Here is a 20,002-nt window from a genome sequence, read left to right as displayed (position 1 = left end):
GCTTTCGTTGGAAACGGGAATATCTTCTCATAAAAACTAGACAGAAGCATTCACAGAAACTTCTTTGTGATGTTTGCATTCAACTCACAGAGTTGACAATTCCTTTTCATAGAGCAGTTTTGATGCACTCCTTTTGTAGTATCTGCAAGTGGACATTTGGAGCGCTTTGAGACCTATTTTGGAGAATGAAATATTTTCACATAACAACTAGACAGAAGCATTCTCAGAAACTTCTTTGTGACGTGTGTACTCCACTCACAGAGTAGAACCTTTCTTTTTATAGAGCAGTTTTGAAACACTCTCCTTGTAGAATCTGCAAATGGATATTTGGACAGCTTTGAGGCTTTGGTAGGAAACTGGAATATCATCACATAGAAACTAGACAGAAGGAGTCTCAGAAACTTCTTTGTGATGTTTGCATTCAACTCACATACTGTTTTTGTAGTGTCTGCAAGTGGATATTTGGAGCACTTTGAGGCCTACGGTGGAAAAGGAAATATCTTCACATAAAAACTAGACAGAAGCATTCTCAGAAACTTCTTTGTGATGTGTGCATTCAACTCACAGAGTTGAACAATCCTTTTCATACAGCAGTTTTGAATCTCTCTTTTTGTAGAATCTCCAATGGACATTTGGAGCGCTTTGGGGCCTTTGTTCAAAACGGGAATATCTTCCCATAAAAACTAGACAGAAGCTTTATCAGAAACTACTTTGGGATATGTGCTTTCAACTCACATAGTTGAACCCTTCTTTTGATAGAGCAGTTTTGAAACACTCTCATTGTAGAATCTGCAACCGGACATCTGGTGTGCTTTGAGGCCTATGGAGAAAAAGGAAATATCTTAACATAAAAACTAGACAGAAGCATTCTCAGAAACTTCTTTTTGATGTGTGTACTCAGCTGACTCAGTTAAACCTTTCTTTTGATAGAGCAGTTTTGAAACACTCTTCTTGTGGAATTTATAAGTGGATATTAGGAAAGCTTTGAGGCTTTTGTTGGAAACGGGAATGTCTTCACATAAAAACCAGACAGAAGCATTCTCAGGAACATCTTTGTTTTATGTGCATTCATCTCACAGAGTTGAAACTTTCTTTTGATAGAGCACATTGAAACAAACTTTCTGTAAAATTTGCAAGTGGATATTTGGACAGCTTTGAAGCCTTCGCTGGAAACGGGAGTATCTTCACATAAAAACTAGACAGAAGGATTCTCAGAAACTTCCTTGGGAGGTTTGCATTCAACTCAAAGAGTTGAACATTCCTTTTCATAGAGCTGTTTTGAAACACTCTTTTTGTAGAATCTGCAAGTGGACACTTGGAGTGACTTGAGGCCTGTGGTGAAAAATGAAATATCTTCGCATTAAAAACTAGACAGAATCATTCTCAGAAACTTCTTTGTGATGTGTGTACTCAACTCACAGAGTTGAACATTTCTTTTGACAGAACAGTTTTGAAACACTCCCTTGTAGAATCTGCAGGTGTATATTTGGACAGCTTTGAGTCTTTCGTTGGAAACGGGAATATCTTCTCATAAAAACTAGACAGAAGCATTCTCAGAAACTTCTCTGTGATGTTTGCCTTCAACTCTCAGAGTTGATCATTCTTTTTCATAGAGCAGTTTTGAAACACTCTTTTTGTAGAATCTGCAAGTGGACATTTGGAGCACTTTGCGGCCTGTGGTAAAAAAGGAAATATCTTCGCATGAAAACTAGACAGGAGCATTCTAAGAAACTTATTTGTGATGTGTACACTAAACTCACAGAGTTGAACTTTTCATCTCATAGAGCAGTTTTGAAACACTCTTTTTGTGTATTCTGCGAGTGGACATTCGGAGCGCTTTGAGGCATTCTTTGGAAACGGGAATATCTTCACATAAAAACTAGAAAGAAGCATTCTCAGAAACTTCTTTGTGAGGTTTGCATTCAACTCACAGAGTTGAACTTTTCTTTTGATAAAACAGTTTTGAAACACTCTCTTTGTAGAATCTGCTAATGGATATTTGGACAGCTTTGAGGTTTTCGTTGGAAACGGGAATATCTTCACCTAAAAACTAGACAGAAGCAGTCTCAGAAACTTCTTTGCGATATTTGCATTCAACTCACAGAGTTGAAGATTCCTTTTCATAGAGCAGTTTTGATACACTCTTTTTGTGGAATCTGCCTGAGGACATTTGGAGCGCTTTGAGGCCTAAGGTGAAAAAGGAAATATCTTCACAAAAATTCTCTGTTTTTAAAGTCTGCAAGTGGATATTTGGACCTCTTTGAAGCCTTCTTTGGAAAAGGGATTTCTTCATAAAATGCTAGACAGAAGACTTCTCAGTAACTTCTTTGTGTGTGTGTATTCAACTCACAGAGTTGAACCTTCCTTTAGACAGAGTAGATTTGAAACACTCTTTTTGTTTAATTTACATGTGGAGATTTCAAGCGAATTGAGGCCAATGACAGAAAAGGAAATATCTTCCTTTAAAAACTAGACAGAATCATTCTCTGAAACAACTTAATGATTTCTACGTTCAGCTCACAGAGTTTAAGCTTTCTTTTCATAGAGCAGTTTGAAAACACTCTGTTTGTAAAGTCTGCAAGTGGATATTTGGACCTTTAAGAGGCCTTCTTTGGAAACGGGATTTCTTCATATAATGCAAGACAGAAGATTTCTCAGTAACTTCCTTGTGTTGTGTGTATTCAGCTCACAGAGTTGAACCTTTCTTTAGACACAGCAGATTTGAAACTCTCTTTTTGTGGAATTTGCAGTTGGAGATTTCAAGCGAATTGAGGCCAATGACAGAAAAGGAAATATCTTCGTTTAAAAACTAGACAGAATCATTCTCTGAAACAACTTAATGATTTGTGCATTCAGCTCACAGAGTTTAAGCTTTCTTTTCATAGAGCAGTTTGAAAACACTCTGTTTGTAAAGTCTGCAAGTGGATATTTGGACCTCTTTGAAGCCTTCGTTGGAAGCGGGATTTCTTCATAAAATGCTAGACAGAAGAATTCTCAGTAACTTCTTTGTGTGTGTGTATTCAACTCACAGAGTTGAACCTTCCTTTAGACAGAGTAGATTTGAAACACTCTTTTTGTTTAATTTACATGTGGAGATTTCAAGCGAATTGAGGCCAATGACAGAAAAGGAAATATCTTCGTTTAAAAACTAGACAGAATCATTCTCTGAAACAACTTAATGATTTGTGCGTTCAGCTCACAGAGTTTAAGCTTTCATTTCATAGAGCAGTTTGAAAACACTCTGTTTGTAAAGTCTGCAAGTGGATATTTGGACCTTTAAGAGGCCTTCGTTGGAAACGGGATTTCTTCATATAATGCAAGACAGAAGATTTCTCAGTAACTTCCTTGTGTTGTGTGTATTCAGCTCTCAGAGTTGAACCTTTCTTTAGACACAGCAGATTTGAAACTCTCTTTTTGTGGAATTTGCAGTTGGAGATTTCAAGCGATTTCACGCCAATGATAGAAAAGGAAATATCTTCGTTTAAAAACTAGACAGAATCATTCTCTGAAACAACGTAATGATTTGTGCGTTCAGCTCACAGAGTTTAAGCTTTCTTTTCATAGAGCAGTTTGAAAACTCTCTGTTTTTAAAGTCTGCAAGTGGATATTTGGACCTCTTTGAAGCCTTCGTTGGAAGCGGGATTTCTTCATAAAATGTCTGACAGAAGAATTCTCAGTAACTTCTTTGTGTGTGTGTATTCAACTCACAGAGTTGAACCTTCCTTTAGACAGAGTAGATATGAAACACTCTTTTTGTTTGATTTACATGTGGAGATTTCAAGCGAATTGAGGCCAATGACAGAAAAGGAAATATCTTCGTTTTAAAACTAGGCAGAATCATTCTCTGAAACAACTTAATGATTTGTGCGTTCAGCTCACAGAGTTTAAGCTTTCTTTTCATAGAGCAGTTTGAAAACACTCTGTTTGTAAAGTCTGCAAGTGGATATTTGGACCTTTAAGAGGCCTTCGTTGGAAACGGGATTTCTTCATATAATGCAAGACAGAAGATTTCTCAGTAACTTCCTTGTGTTGTGTGTATTCAGCTCTCAGAGTTGAACCTTTCTTTAGACACAGCAGATTTGAAACTCTCTTTTTGTGGAATTTGCAGTTGGAGATTTCAAGCGATTTCACGCCAATGATAGAAAAGGAAATATCTTCGTTTAAAAACTAGACAGAATCATTCTCTGAAACAACTTAATGATTTGTGCGTTCAGCTCACAGAGTTTAAGCTTTCTTTTCATAGAGCAGTTTGAAAACTCTCTGTTTTTAAAGTCTGCAAGTGGATATTTTGACCTCTTTGAAGCCTTCGTTGGAAGTGGGATTTCTTCATAAAATGCTAGACAGAAGAATTCTCAGTAACTTCTTTGTGTGTGTGTATTCAACCCACAGAGTTGAACCTTCCTTTAGACAGAGTAGATTTGAAACACTCTTTTTGTTTAATTTACATGTGGAGATTTCAAGCGATTTGAGGCCAATGACAGAAAAGGAAATATCTTCGTTTTAAAACTAGACAGAATCATTCTCTGAAACAACTTAATGATTTGTGCGTTCAGCTCACAGAGTTTAAGCTTTCTTTTCATAGAGCAGTTTGAAAACACTCTGTTTGTAAAGTCTGCAAGTGGATATTTGGACCTCTTTGAAGCCTTCGTTGGAAGCGGGATTTCTTCATAAAATGCTAGACAGAAGAATTCTCAGTAACTTATTTACTGTATTTTTCATATTTTATTTACAGTATATCAAATGTATTTGGTCTTTTAGTTAATATTATATGTACAATATATGAAATATATTTACTGTACTTTTTGATATTTTATGTACAGTATATAAGATATATTTGGTGTCCTTTTGATATTTTATGTCAATTATATAATATATATTTGGTGTAGTTTTGATATTTTACATAGAGTGAAATATATATTTACTGTAATTTTTGATATTTTATTTACAGCATATAATATACATTTAGTGTAATTTTTGATATTTTATGTACAGTATATTAAATATAATTACTGTAGTTTTTGATAGTTATTTACAGTATATGTAACACATATTTGGTGTACTTTTTGATATTTTATGTACAGTATGTAATATATATTTACTGTACTTTTTGATATTTTATTTACAGTATATAAAGTGTATTTGGTGAACTTTTAGTTAATATTATATGTACAATATATGAAACATATTTACTGTACTTTTTGATATTTTAAGTAAAGTATATAAGACATACTTGGTGTCCTTTTGATATTTTATGTAAATTATATAAGTTAAATTTGGTGTAGATTTTGATATTTTACATAGGGTGTGTAATATGTATTTACCGTCCTTTTTGATATTTTCTTTACACTATATAATATACATTTGGTGTAATTTTTGATATTTTATGTACAGTATATTAAATATAATTACTGTAGTTTTTGATAGTTTATTTACAGTATATATAACACATATTTGGTGTACATTTTGATATTTTATGTACAGTATGTAATATATATTTACTGTACATTTGGATATTTTATTTACAGTATATGAAATGTATTTGGTGTACTTTTAGTTAATATTATATGTACAATATATGAAATATATTTACTCTACTATTTGATATTTTATGTACAGTATATAAGATATATTTGGTGTACTTTTGATATTTTATGTAAATTATATAATATATATTTGGTGTAGTTTGTGATATTTTACATAGGTTGTGTAATATATATTTACTGTACTTTTTTATATTTTATTTACAGTATATAATATACATTTGGTGTAATTTTTGATATTTTATGTACTGTATAGTAAATATAGTTACTGTAGATTTTGATAGTTTATTTACAGTATATATAACACATATTTGGTGTACTTTTTGATATTTTATGTACCGTATGTTATATATATTTACTGTTATTTTGATATTTTATTTACAGTATATAAAATGTATTTGGTGTACTTTTAGTTATTATTATATGTACAATATAGGAAACATATTTACTGTAAGTTTTGATATTTTATGTACAGTATATAAGATATATTTGTTGCCCTTCTCATATTTTATGTAAATTATATAATATATATTTGGTGTAGTTTTTGATATTTTACATAGGGTGTGTCATATGTATTTACTGTACTTTTTGATATTTTATTTACAGTATATAATATGCATTTTGTGTAATTTTTGTATTTTATGTACAGTATATTAAATATAAATACTGTAGTTTTTGATAGTTTATTTACAGTATATATAGCACATCTTTGGTGTACTTTTTGATATTTTATGTACAGTATGTAACATATATTAACTGTACATTTTGAAATTTTATTTACATTATATAAAATGTATTTGGTGTACTTTTAGTTAATATTATATGTACAATATATGAAATATATTTACTGTACTTTTTGATATTTTATGTACAGTATATAACATATATTTGGTGTCCTTTTGATATTTTATGTGAATCATATAATATATATTTGGAGTAGTTCTTGATAATTTACGAAGAGTGTAATATACATTTACTGTCCTTTTTCATATTTTATTAAGACTATATAATATACATTTGGTGTAATTTTTGATATTTTATGTACAGTATATTCAATATAATTACTGTAGTTTTTGATAGTTTATTTACAGTATACATAAAACATATTTGGTGTACTTTTTGATATTTTATGTACAGTATGTGATATAATTACTGTACTTTTTGATATTTTATTTACAGAATATAAAATGTATTTGGTGTACTTTTAGTTAATATTATATGTACAATATATGAGCCATATATACTGTACTTTTTGATATTTTATGTAGAGTATATAATATATATTTGGTGTACATTTGATATTTTATGTAAATTATATAATATATATTTGGTTTAGTTTTTGATATTTTCCATATGGTGTGTAATATATATTTACTGTAATTTTTGATATTTTATTTAGAGTATATAATATACATTTTTTGCAAATTTTGATATTTTTTGTACAGTATATTAAATATAATTACTGTAGTTTTTGATAGTGTATTTACAGTATATATTACACGTATTTCGTGTACTTTTTGATATTTTATGTACAGTATGTAATATATATTTACTGTATTTTTGATATATTATTTACACTATATAAAATGTATTTGGTGTACTTTTAGTTAATATTATATGTACAATATACGAAACATATTTACTGTACTTTTTGATATTTTAGTTACAGTATATAAAATATATTTGGTGTACTATTAGTTAACATTATATGTACAATATATGAAATATATTTACTGAATATTTTGATATTTTATGTACTGTATATAAGATATATTTGCTGTCCTTTTGATATTTTATGTAAATTATATAATATATATTTTTAGTTTTTGATATTTTACATAGAGTGTAATATATATTTACTGTCCTTGTTGATATTTTATTTACAGTATATAATATACATTTGGTGTAATTTTTGATATTTTATGTACAGTATATTAAATATAATTATTGTAGTTTTTTATAGTACATTTACAGTATATATAACATATTTGGTGTACTTTTTGATATTTTATGTACAGTATGTAATACATATTTACTGTACTTTTTGATATTTTATTTACACTATATAAAAAGTATTTGGTGTACTTTTAGGTAATATTATATGTACAATATATGAAATATATTTACTGTAATTTTGATATTTTATGTACGGTATATAAGATATATTTGGTGTCCTTTTGATATTTTATGTAAATTATATAATATATATTTGGTGTAGATTGTGATATTTTATATATGGAGGGTAATATATATTTACTGTACTTTTTGTTATTTTATTTACAGCAAGTAATATACATTTGGTGTAATTTTTGATATTTTATTTAGAGTATATGAAATATAATTACTGTAGTTTTTGATAGTTCATTTACAGTATATATAACACATATTTGGTATACTTTTTGATATTTTATGTACAGTATGTAATATATATTTACTGTAATTTTTGATATATTATTTACAGTATATAAAATGTATTTGGTGTACCTTTAGTTAATATTATATGCACAATATATGAAATATATTTACTGTACATTTTGATATTTTATGTATATTATATAAGATATATTTGGTGTCCTTTTGATATTTTATGTAAATTATATAATATATATTTGGTGTAGTTTGTGATAATTTACATAGGGTGTGTAATATATATTTACTGTACTTTTTGATATTTTATTTACAGTATATTATACATTTGGTGTAATTTTCTATATTTTATGTACAGTATATTAAATATAATTATAGTAGTTTTTGATAGTTTACTTACAGTATATATAACACATATTTGGTGTACTTTTTGATATTTTACGTACAGTATGTAATACATATTTACTGTAATTTTTGATATTTTATTTACACTATAAAAAATGTATTTGTTGTACTTTTAGTTAATATTATATGTACAATATACGAAATATATTTACTGTACTTTTTCATATTTTATGTACAGTATATAAGATATATTTGGTGTCCTTTTGATAGTTTGTGTAAAATATATAATATGTATTTGGTGTAGATTGTCATATTTTACATATGGTGTGTAATATTTTTTTACTGTGCTTTTTGATATTTATTTACAGTACATAATATACAATTGGTGTAATTTTTGATATTTTATGTACAGTATATTAAATATAATTACTGTAGTTTTTGATAGTTTATTTACAGCATATATAACACATATTTGGTGTACTTTTTGATATTTTATGTACAGTATGTAATATATATTTACTGTAAGTTTATATTTTATTTACAGTATATAAAATGTATTTGGTGTAGTTTTAGTTAATATTATATGTACAATATATGAAATATATATACTGTATAATTTGATATTTTATGTACAGTATATAAGATATATTTGGTGTCCTTTTCATATTTTATGTAAATTATATAATATATATTTGGTGTAGTTTGTGATATTTTACATAGCGTGTGTAATATATATTTACTGTACTTTTTGATATTTTATTTACAGTAAATAATATATATTTGGTGTAATTTTTGATATTTTATTTAGAGTATATTAAATATAATTACTGTAGTTTTTGATAGTTCATTTACAGTATATATAACACATATTTGGTGTACTTTTTGATATTTTATGTACAGTATGTAATATATATTTACTGTAATTTTTGATATATTATTTACAGTATATAAAATGTATTTGGTGTACCTTTAGTTAATATTATATGTACAATATATGAAATATATTTACTGTACTTTTTGATATTTTATGTACATTATATAAGATATATTTGTTGTCCTTTTGATATTTTATGTAAATTATATAAAATATATTTGGTGTAGTTTGTGATAATTTACATAGCGTGTGTAATATATATTTACTGTACTTTTTGATATTTTATTTACAGTATATTATACATTTGGTGTAATTTTTGATATTTTATGTACAGTATATTAAATATAATTACTGTAGTTTTTGATCATTTATTTACAGTATATATAACACATATTTGGTGTACTGTTTGATATTTTATGTACAGTGTGTAATATATATTTACTGTACTTTTTGATGTTTTATTTACAGTATATAAAATGTATTTGGTGTACTTTTTGTTAATATTATACGTACAATATATGAAATATATTTACTCTACTGTTTGATATTTTATGTACAGTATATAAGATATATTTGGTGTCCTTTTGATATTTTATGTAAATTATATAAGATATATTTGGTGTAGTTTGTGATATTTTACATAGGTTGTGTAATATATATTTACTGTACTTTCTGATTTTTTTTTCCAGTATATAATATACATTTGGTGTAATTTTTGATATTTTATGTACAGTGTATTAAATATAATTACTGTAGTTTTTGATAGTTTATTTACAGTATATATAACACATATTTGGTGTACTTTTTGATATTTTATGTACATTATGTAATATATATTTACTGTAATTTTTGATATTTTATTTACAGTATATAAAATGTATTTGGTGTACTTTTAGTTAATATTATATGTACAATATATGAAATATATTAACTGTACTTTTTGATATTTTAAGTAGAGTATATAGGATATATTTGGTGTACTTTTGATATTTTATGTATATTATATAATATATATTTGGTGTATTTTTTGATATTTTACATAGAGTGTAATATATATTTACAGTACTTTTTCATATTTTATTTACATTATATAATATACATTTGGTGTAATTTCTGATATTTAATGTACAGTATATTAAACATAATTACTGTAGTTTTTGATAGTTTATTAACAGTATATATAACACATATTTGGTGTACTTTTTGATATATTATGTAAAGTATGTAATGTATATTTAATGAAATTTTTGATATTTTATTTACAGTATATAAAATGTATTTGGTGTACTTTTAGCTAATATTATATGTACAATATATGAAATATATTTACTGCACTTTATGATATTTTATGTACAGTATATAAGATATATTTGGTGTCCTTTTGATATTTTATGTAAATTATATAATATATATTAGGTGTAGTTTTTGATAATTTACAAAGATTGTAATATATATTTACTGTCATTTTTCATATTTTATTTAGAGTATATAATATACATTTGGTGTAATTTTTGATATTTTATGTACAGTATAGTAAATATAATTACTGTAGTTTTTCATAGATTATTTACAGTATATATAACACATATTTGGTGTACTTTTTGATATTTTATGTACAGTATGTCATATATATTTACAGAATTTCTGAAATTTTATTTACAGTATATAAAATGTATTTGCTGTACTTTTAGGTAATATTATATGTCCAATATATGAAACATATTTACTGTACTTTTTGATATTTTATGTACACTATATAAGATATGTTTTGTGTCCTTTTGATATTTTATGTAAATTATATAATATATATTTGGTGTAGTTTTTGATATTTTACATAGGGTGTGTCATATATATTTACTGTCTATTTGATAATTTATTTACAGTATATAATATACATTTGGTGTAATTTTTTATATTTTATGTACAGTATATTAAATATAATTACTGTAGTTTTTGACAGTTTATTTACAGTATATATAACACATATTTGGTGTACTTTTTGATGTTTTATATACAGTATGTAATATATATTAACTATATTTTTGATATATTATTTACACTATATAAAATGTATTTGGTGTACTTTTAGTTAATATTAGATGTACAATATACGAAATATATTTACTGTACTTTTTGATATTTTATGTACAGTATATAAGATATATTGGGTGTCCTTTTGATATTTTATGTAAATTATATAATATATATTTGGTGTAGTTTGTGATATTTTACATAGGGTGTGTAGTATATATTTACTGTCCTTTTTGATATTTTATTTACAGTTTATAATATACATTTGGTGTAATTTTTGATATTTTATGTACAGTATATTAAATATAATTACTGTAGTTTTTTACAGTTTATTTACAGTATACATAACACATATTTGGTGTACTTTTTGATATTTTATGTACTGTATGTAATACATATTTACTGTACTTTTTGATATTTTATTTACACTATATAAAATGTATTTGGTGTACTTTTATGTAATATTATATGTACAATATATGAAATATATTTACTGTACTTATTGATATTTTATGTACAGTATATAAGATATATTTGGTGTCCATTTGATATTTTATGTAAATTATATAATTTATATTTGGTGTAGATCGAGATATTTTATATATGGAGGGTAATATATATTTACTGTACTTTTTGATATTTTATTTACACTATATAAAATGTATTTGGTGTACTTTTAGTTAATATTATATGTACAATATATGAAATATATTTACTGTACATTTTGATATTTTATGTTCAGTATATAAGGTATATTTTGTGTCCTTTTGATATTTTATGTAAATTATATAATATATATTTGGTGTAGTTTTTGATATTTTACATAGGGTGCGTAATATATATTTACTGTCCCTTTTCATATTTTATTTGGAGTATATAATATACATTAGGTGTAATTTTTGATATTTTACGTACAGTATATTAAATGTAATTACTGTAGATTTGATCATTTATTTAGAGTATATGTAACACATATTTGGTGTACTTTTTGATATTCTATCTACAGTATGTTATATATATTAACTGTACTTTTTGATAATTTATTTACAGTATATAAAATGTATTTGGTGTACTTTTAGTTAATATTATGTGTACAATATATGAAATATATTTACTGAAGGTTTTGATATATTATGTACAGTATATAAGATATATTTGGTGTTCTTTTGATATTTCATGTAAATTACATAATATATATTTTTAGTTCTTGATATTTTACATAGAGTGTAATATATATTTACTTTACTTTTTGATATTTTATTTACAGTAAATAACATACATTTGGTGTAATTTTTGATATTTTATGTACAGTATATTAAATGTAATTACTGTAGTATTTGATAGTTTATTTAGCGTATATATAACACATATTTGGTGTACTTTTTGATATTTTATGTACACTATGTAATATATATTTACTGTAATTTTTGATATTTCATTTACAGTATATAAATTGTATTTGGTGTACTTTTAGTTAATATTATATGTACAATACTTGAAATATATTTACTGTACATTTTGATATTTTATGTAGAGTATATAAGATATATTTGGTGTCCTTTTGCTATTTTATGTAAATTATATAATACATATTTGGTGTAGTTTTTGATATTTTACATAGAGTGTGTAATATATATTTACTGTACTTTTTGATATTTTATTTACACTATATAATATATTTTGTGAAATTATTTATATTTTATGTACAGTATATTAAATATAATTATTTTAGTTTTTGATAGTTTATTTAGAGTATATATAACACATATTTGGTGTACTTTTTGATATTTTATATACAGTATGTAATATATATTTACTGTACTTTTGATATTCTATTTACAGTACATAAAATGTATTTGGTGTACTTTTAGTTAATATTATATGCACAATATATGAAATATATTTACTGTACATTTTGATATTTTATGTACAGTATATAAGATATATTTGGTGTCCTTTTGATATTTTTTGTAAATTATATAATATATATTTGGTGTAGTTTGTGATATTTTACATAGGGTGTGTAGTATATATTTACTGTCCTTTTGATATTTTATTTAGAGTATATAATATACATTTGGTGTAATTTTTGATATTTCATGTACAGTATATTAAATATAATTACTGTAGTTTTTAAAGTTTATTTACAGTATATATAACACATATTTTGTGTACTTTTTGATATTTTATGTACAGTTTGTAATACATATTTACTGTAGTTTTTGATATTTTATTTACAGTATATAAAATGTATTTGGTGTACTTTTAGTTAATATTATATCTACAATATATGAAATATATTTACTGTAACTTTTGATATTTTATGTACCGTATATAAGATATATTTTGTGTCCTTTTGATATTTTATGTAAATTATATAATATATATTTGGTGTAGATTGTGATATTTTACATATGGTGTGAAATATATATTTACTGTACATTATGATATGTTATTTACAGTAAATAATATACATTTGGTGAAATTTTTGATATTTTATGTACAGTATATTAAATATAATTACTGTAGTTTTTCATAGTTTATTTACAGTATATGTAACACATATTTGGTGTACATTTTGATATTTTATGTAAAGTATGTAATATATATTTACAGGATTTTGATATTTTATTTACAGTATATAAAATGTATTTGGTGTACTTTTAGTTAATATGATATGTACAATGTATGAAACATATTTACTGTACTTTTTGATATTTCATGTACAGTATACAAGATATACTTGGAGGCCTTTTGATATTTTATGTAAATTATATAATATATATTTGGTGTAGTTTTTGATATTTTACATAGGGTGTGTAATATATATTTACTGTCCTTTTGGATATTTTATTTACAGTTTATAATATACATTTGGTGTAATTTCTGATATTTTATGTACATTATATAAGATATATTTTGTGTCCTTTTGATATTTTTTTGTAAATTATATAATATATATTTGGTGTAGTTTTTGATATTTAACATAATGTGTGTCATATATATTCACTGTGCTTTTTGATATTTTATTTACAGTATATAATATACATTTGGTGTGATTTTTGATATTTTATGTACAATATATTGTATATAATTACTGAAGTTTTTTATAGTTTACAGTATATATAACACATATTTGGTGTACTTTTTGATATTTTATGTACAGTATGTAATATATGTACTGTAATTTTTGATATTTTATTTACAGTATATAAAATGTATTTGGTGTACTTTTAGTTAATAATATATGTACAATATATGAAATATATATACTGTACTTTTTGATATTTTATGTACAGCATATAAGATATATTTGGTGTCCTTTTGATATTTTATGTAAATTATATAACATATATTTGGTGTAGTTTCTGATATTTTACATAGGGTGTGTAGTATATATATACTGTCCTTTTTGATATTTTATTTACAGTATATAATTTACATTTGGTGTAATTTTTGAAAATTTATATACAGTACATTGAATATAATTACTGTAGTTTTTGATAATTACAGTATATATAACACATATTTGGTGTACTTTTTGATATTTTATGTACAGTATGTAATATATATTCACTGTAATTTTTGATATTTTATTTACACTATATAAAATGTATTTGGTGTACTTTTAGTTAATATTATATGTACAATATATGAAATATATTTACTGTACTTTTTGGTATTTTATGTACAGTATATAAGATATATTTGGTGTACTTTTGATATCTTATGAAAATTATATAATATATATTTGGTGTAGATTGTGATATTTTACATATGGTGTGTAATATATATTTAGTGCACTTTTTGATATTTTATTTACTGTAAATAACATACATTTGGTGTAATTTTTTATATTTTATGTACAGTATATTAAATATAATTACTGTAGTTTTTGATAGTTTATTTAGTGAATATATAACACATATTTGGTGTACTTTTTGATAATATATGTACAGTATTTAATATATAGTTACTGTAATTTTTCCTATTTTATTTACAGTATATAAAATATATTCGTTGTACTTTTAGTTAATATTATATATACAATATATGAAATATATTTACTGTACATTTTGATATTTTATGTACAGTATATAAGGTATATTTTGTGTCCTTTTGATATTTTATGTAAATTATATAATATATATTTGGTGTAGTTTTTGATATTTTACATAGTGTGTGTAATATATATTTACTGTAATTTTTGGTGCTTTATTTACAGTAAATAATATACATTTGGTGTAATTTTTGATATTTTATGTACAGTAAATTAAATATAATTACTGTAGTTTTTGATAGTTTATTTACAGTATGTATAACACATATTTTGTGTACTTTTTGGTATTTTATCTACAGTATGTAATATATATTCACTGTAATTTTTGATATTTTATTTACACTATATAAAATGTATTTGGTGTACTTTTAGTTAATATTATATGTACAATATATGAAATATATTTACTGTACTTTTTGATATTTTATGTACAGTATATAAGATATATTTGGTGTCCTTTTGATAGATTCTGTAAATTATATAATATATATTTGGTGTAGATTGTGATACTTTACATATGGTGTGTAATATATATTTACTGTAGTTTTTGATATTTTATTTACAGTATATAAAATGTATTTGGTGTACTGTTAGTTAATATTATATGTACAATATATGAAATATATTTACTGTACATTTTGATATTTTATGTACAGTATATAAGATATATTTGGTGTACTTTTGATATTTTATGTAAATTATATAATATATATTTGGTGTAGATTGTGATATTTTACATAAGGTGTGTCATATATATTTACTGTTCTTTTTGATATTTTATTTACAGTAAATAACATACATTTGGTGAAATTTTTGATATTTTTTGTACAGTATATTAAATATAATTACTGTAGTTTTTCATAGTTTATTTACAGTATATGTAACACATATTTGGTGTACTTTTTGATAATATATGTACAGTATGTAATTTACATTTACTGTAATTTTTGATATTTTATTGACAGTATATAAAATGTATTCGGTGTACTTTTAGTTAATATTATATATACAATATATGAAATATATTTACTGTACATTGTGATATTTTATGTACAGTATATAAGGTATATTTGGGGCCCTTTTGATATTTTATGTAAATTATAAAATATATATTTGGTGTAGTTTGTGATATTTTACATAGGGTGTGTAATATATATTTATTGTACTATTTGATATTTTATTTACAGTAAATAATATACATTAGGTGTAATTTCTGATATTTTATATACAGTATATTAAATATAATTACTGTAGTTTTTGATAGTTTATTTACAGTATATATAACACATATTTGGTGTACTTTTTGATATTTTATCTGCAGTATGTAATATATATTCACTGTAATTTTGATATTTTTTTTACACTATATAAAATGTATTTGGTGTACTTTTTGTTAATATTATATGTACAATATATGAAATATATTTACTGTTATTTTTGATATTTTATGTACAGTATATAAGATATATTTGGTGTCCTTTTGATATTTAATGTATATTATATAATATATATTTGGTGTAGATTGTGATATTTTACATATGGTGTGTAATATATATTTACTGTACTTTTTGATATTTTTTTTACACTATAAAAAATGTATTTGGTGTACTTTTAGTTAATATTATATGTACAATATATGAAATAGATTTACTGTACATTTTGATTCTTTATGTACATTATATAAGATGTATTTGGTGTCCTTTTGATATTTTATGTAAATTATATAGTATATATATTTTGTAGATTGTGATATTTTACATATTGTGTGTAATATATATTTACTGTACTTTTTGATATTTTATTTACAGTAAATAACATACATTTGGTGTAATATTTGATATTTTATGTACAGTATATTAAATATAATTACCGTAGTTTTTCATAGTTTATTTAGAGTATATATAACACATATTTGGTGTACTTTTTGATAATATATGTACAGTATGTAATATATATTTACTGTAATTTTTGATATTTTTTTTACAGTATATAAAATATATTCGGTGTACTTTTAGTTAATATTATATATACAATATATGAAATATATTTACTGTACATTTTGATATTTTATGTACAGTATATAAGATATATTTGGGGTCCTTTTGATATTTTATGTAAATTATATAATATATATTTTGTGTAGATTGTGATATTTTACATATGGTATATAATATATATTTACAGTACTTTTTGACCTTTTATTTACAGTATATAAAATGTATTTGGTGTACTTGTAGTTAATAGTATATGTACAATATATGAAATATATTTACTGTATATTTTCACATTTTATGTACAGTATATAAGATATATTTGGTGTCCTTTTGATATTTTATGTAAATTATATAAGATATATTTGGTGTAGTTTCTGATATTTTACATAGGGTGTGTAGTATATATTTACTGTCCTTTTTGATATTTTATTTACAGTATATAATTTACATTTGGTGTAATTTTTGAAAATTTATATACAGTACATTGAATATAATTACTGTAGTTTTTGATAATTACAGTATATATAACACATATTTGGTGTACATTTTGATATTTTATATACAGTATGTAATATATATTTACTGTAATTTTTGATACTTTTTTTACAGTATATAAAATGTATTAGGTGTACTTTTATTTAATATTATATGCACAATATATGAAATATATTTACTGTATTTTTGATATTTTATGTACAGTATATAATTTATATTTGGTGTTCTTTTGATATTTTATGTAAATTATATAATATATATTTGGTGTAGTTTTTGATATTTTACATAGGGTGTGTAGTAAATATTTACTGTCCTTTTTGATATTTTATTTACAGTATATGATATACATTTGCTGTAATTTTTGATATTTTATGAAAAGTATATTAAATATAATTACTGTAGTTTTTGATAGTTTATTTACAGTATATATAACACGTTTGGTGTACATTTTGATATTATATGTACAGTATGCAATATATATTTACTGTAGTTTTTGATATTTTATTTACAGTATACAAAATGTATTTGTTGTATTTTTAGTTAATATTATATGTACAATATATGAAATATATTTACTGTAGTTTTTGATATTTTACGTACAGTATATAAGATATATTTGGTGTCCTTCCGATATTTTTTGTAAAGTGTATAATATATATTTGGTGTAATTTTTGATATTTTACATAGGGTGTGTAATATATATTTACTGTATTTTGGATATTTTATTTACACTATATAATGTACATTTGGAGTAATTTTTGATATTTTATGTACAGTATATTTAATATAATTACTGTAGTTTTTTATAGTTTATTTACAGTATATATAACACGTATTTGGTGTACTACTTGATATTTTATGTACAGTATGTAATATATATTTACTGAAATTTTTGATATTTTATTTACAGTATAGAAAATGTATTTGGTGTACTTTTAGTTAATAATATATGTACAATATATGAAATATATATACTGTACTTTTTGATATTTTATGTACAGTATATAAGATATATTTGGTGTCCTTTTGATATTTTATGTAAATTATATAATATACATCTGGTGTAGTTTTTTATATTTTACATAGGGTGTGTAGTATATATTTACTGTCCTTTTTGATATTTTATTTACAGTATATAATTTACATTTGGTGTAATTTTTGATAATTTATATAAAGTACATTGAATATAATTACTGTAGTTTTTGATAATTACAGTATATATAACACATATTTGGTGTACTTTTTGATATTTTATGTACAGTATGTAATATATATTTACTGTAATTTTTGATATTTCATTTACAGAATATAAAATGTATTTGGTGTACTTTTAGTTAATATTATATGTACAATATATGAAATATATTTACTGTAGTTTTTGATATTTTACGTACAGTATATTAGATATATTTGGTGTCCTTCCGATATTTTTTGTAAATTATATAATATATATTTGGTGTAAATTTGGATATTTTACATTGGGTGTGTAATATATATTTACTGTATTTTGGATATTTTATTTACACCATATAATTGATATTTGGTGTAATTTTTGATATTTTATATACAGTAGATTGAATATAATTACTGTATTTTTTGATATTTACAGTATATATAACACATATTTGGTGTACTTTTTGATATTTTATGTACAGTATGTAATATATATTTACTGTAAATTTTGATAATTTATTTAGAGTATATAAAATGTATTTGGTGTACTTTTAGTTAATATTATATGTACAATATATGAAATATATTTACTGTACTATTTGATATTTTACGTACAGTATATAAGACATATTTGGTGTCCTTTTGATATTTTATGTAAATTATATAATATACATTTGGTGTAGTTTTTGATATTTTACATAGGGTGTGTCATATATATTTACTCTACTTTTTGATATTTTATTTACACTAAATAATATACATTTGGTGTAATTTTTGATATTTTATGTACAGTATATTAAATATAATTACTGTAGTTTTGACAGTTTATTTAGAGTATATATAACACATATTTGGTGTACATTTTGATATTTTATGTACAGTATGTAATATATATTTACTGTACTTTTTGATATTTTATTTACAGTATATAAAATGTATTTGGTGTACTTTTAGTTAATATTATATATACAATATATGAAATATATTTACTGTACTTTTTGATATTTTATGTACAGTAGATAATATATATTTGGTGTCCTTTTGATATTTTATGTGAATTTTATAATATATATTTGGTGTAGTTTCTGATATTTTACATAGGGTGTGTAATATATATTTACTG

This window comes from Pan paniscus, chromosome 22 (genome assembly GCF_029289425.2).
Source record: "Pan paniscus chromosome 22, NHGRI_mPanPan1-v2.0_pri, whole genome shotgun sequence".
Lineage (NCBI taxonomy): Eukaryota > Metazoa > Chordata > Mammalia > Primates > Hominidae > Pan > Pan paniscus.
The sequence above is the reverse complement of the archived record's forward strand: the minus strand, read 5'-3'. Positions refer to the sequence as shown.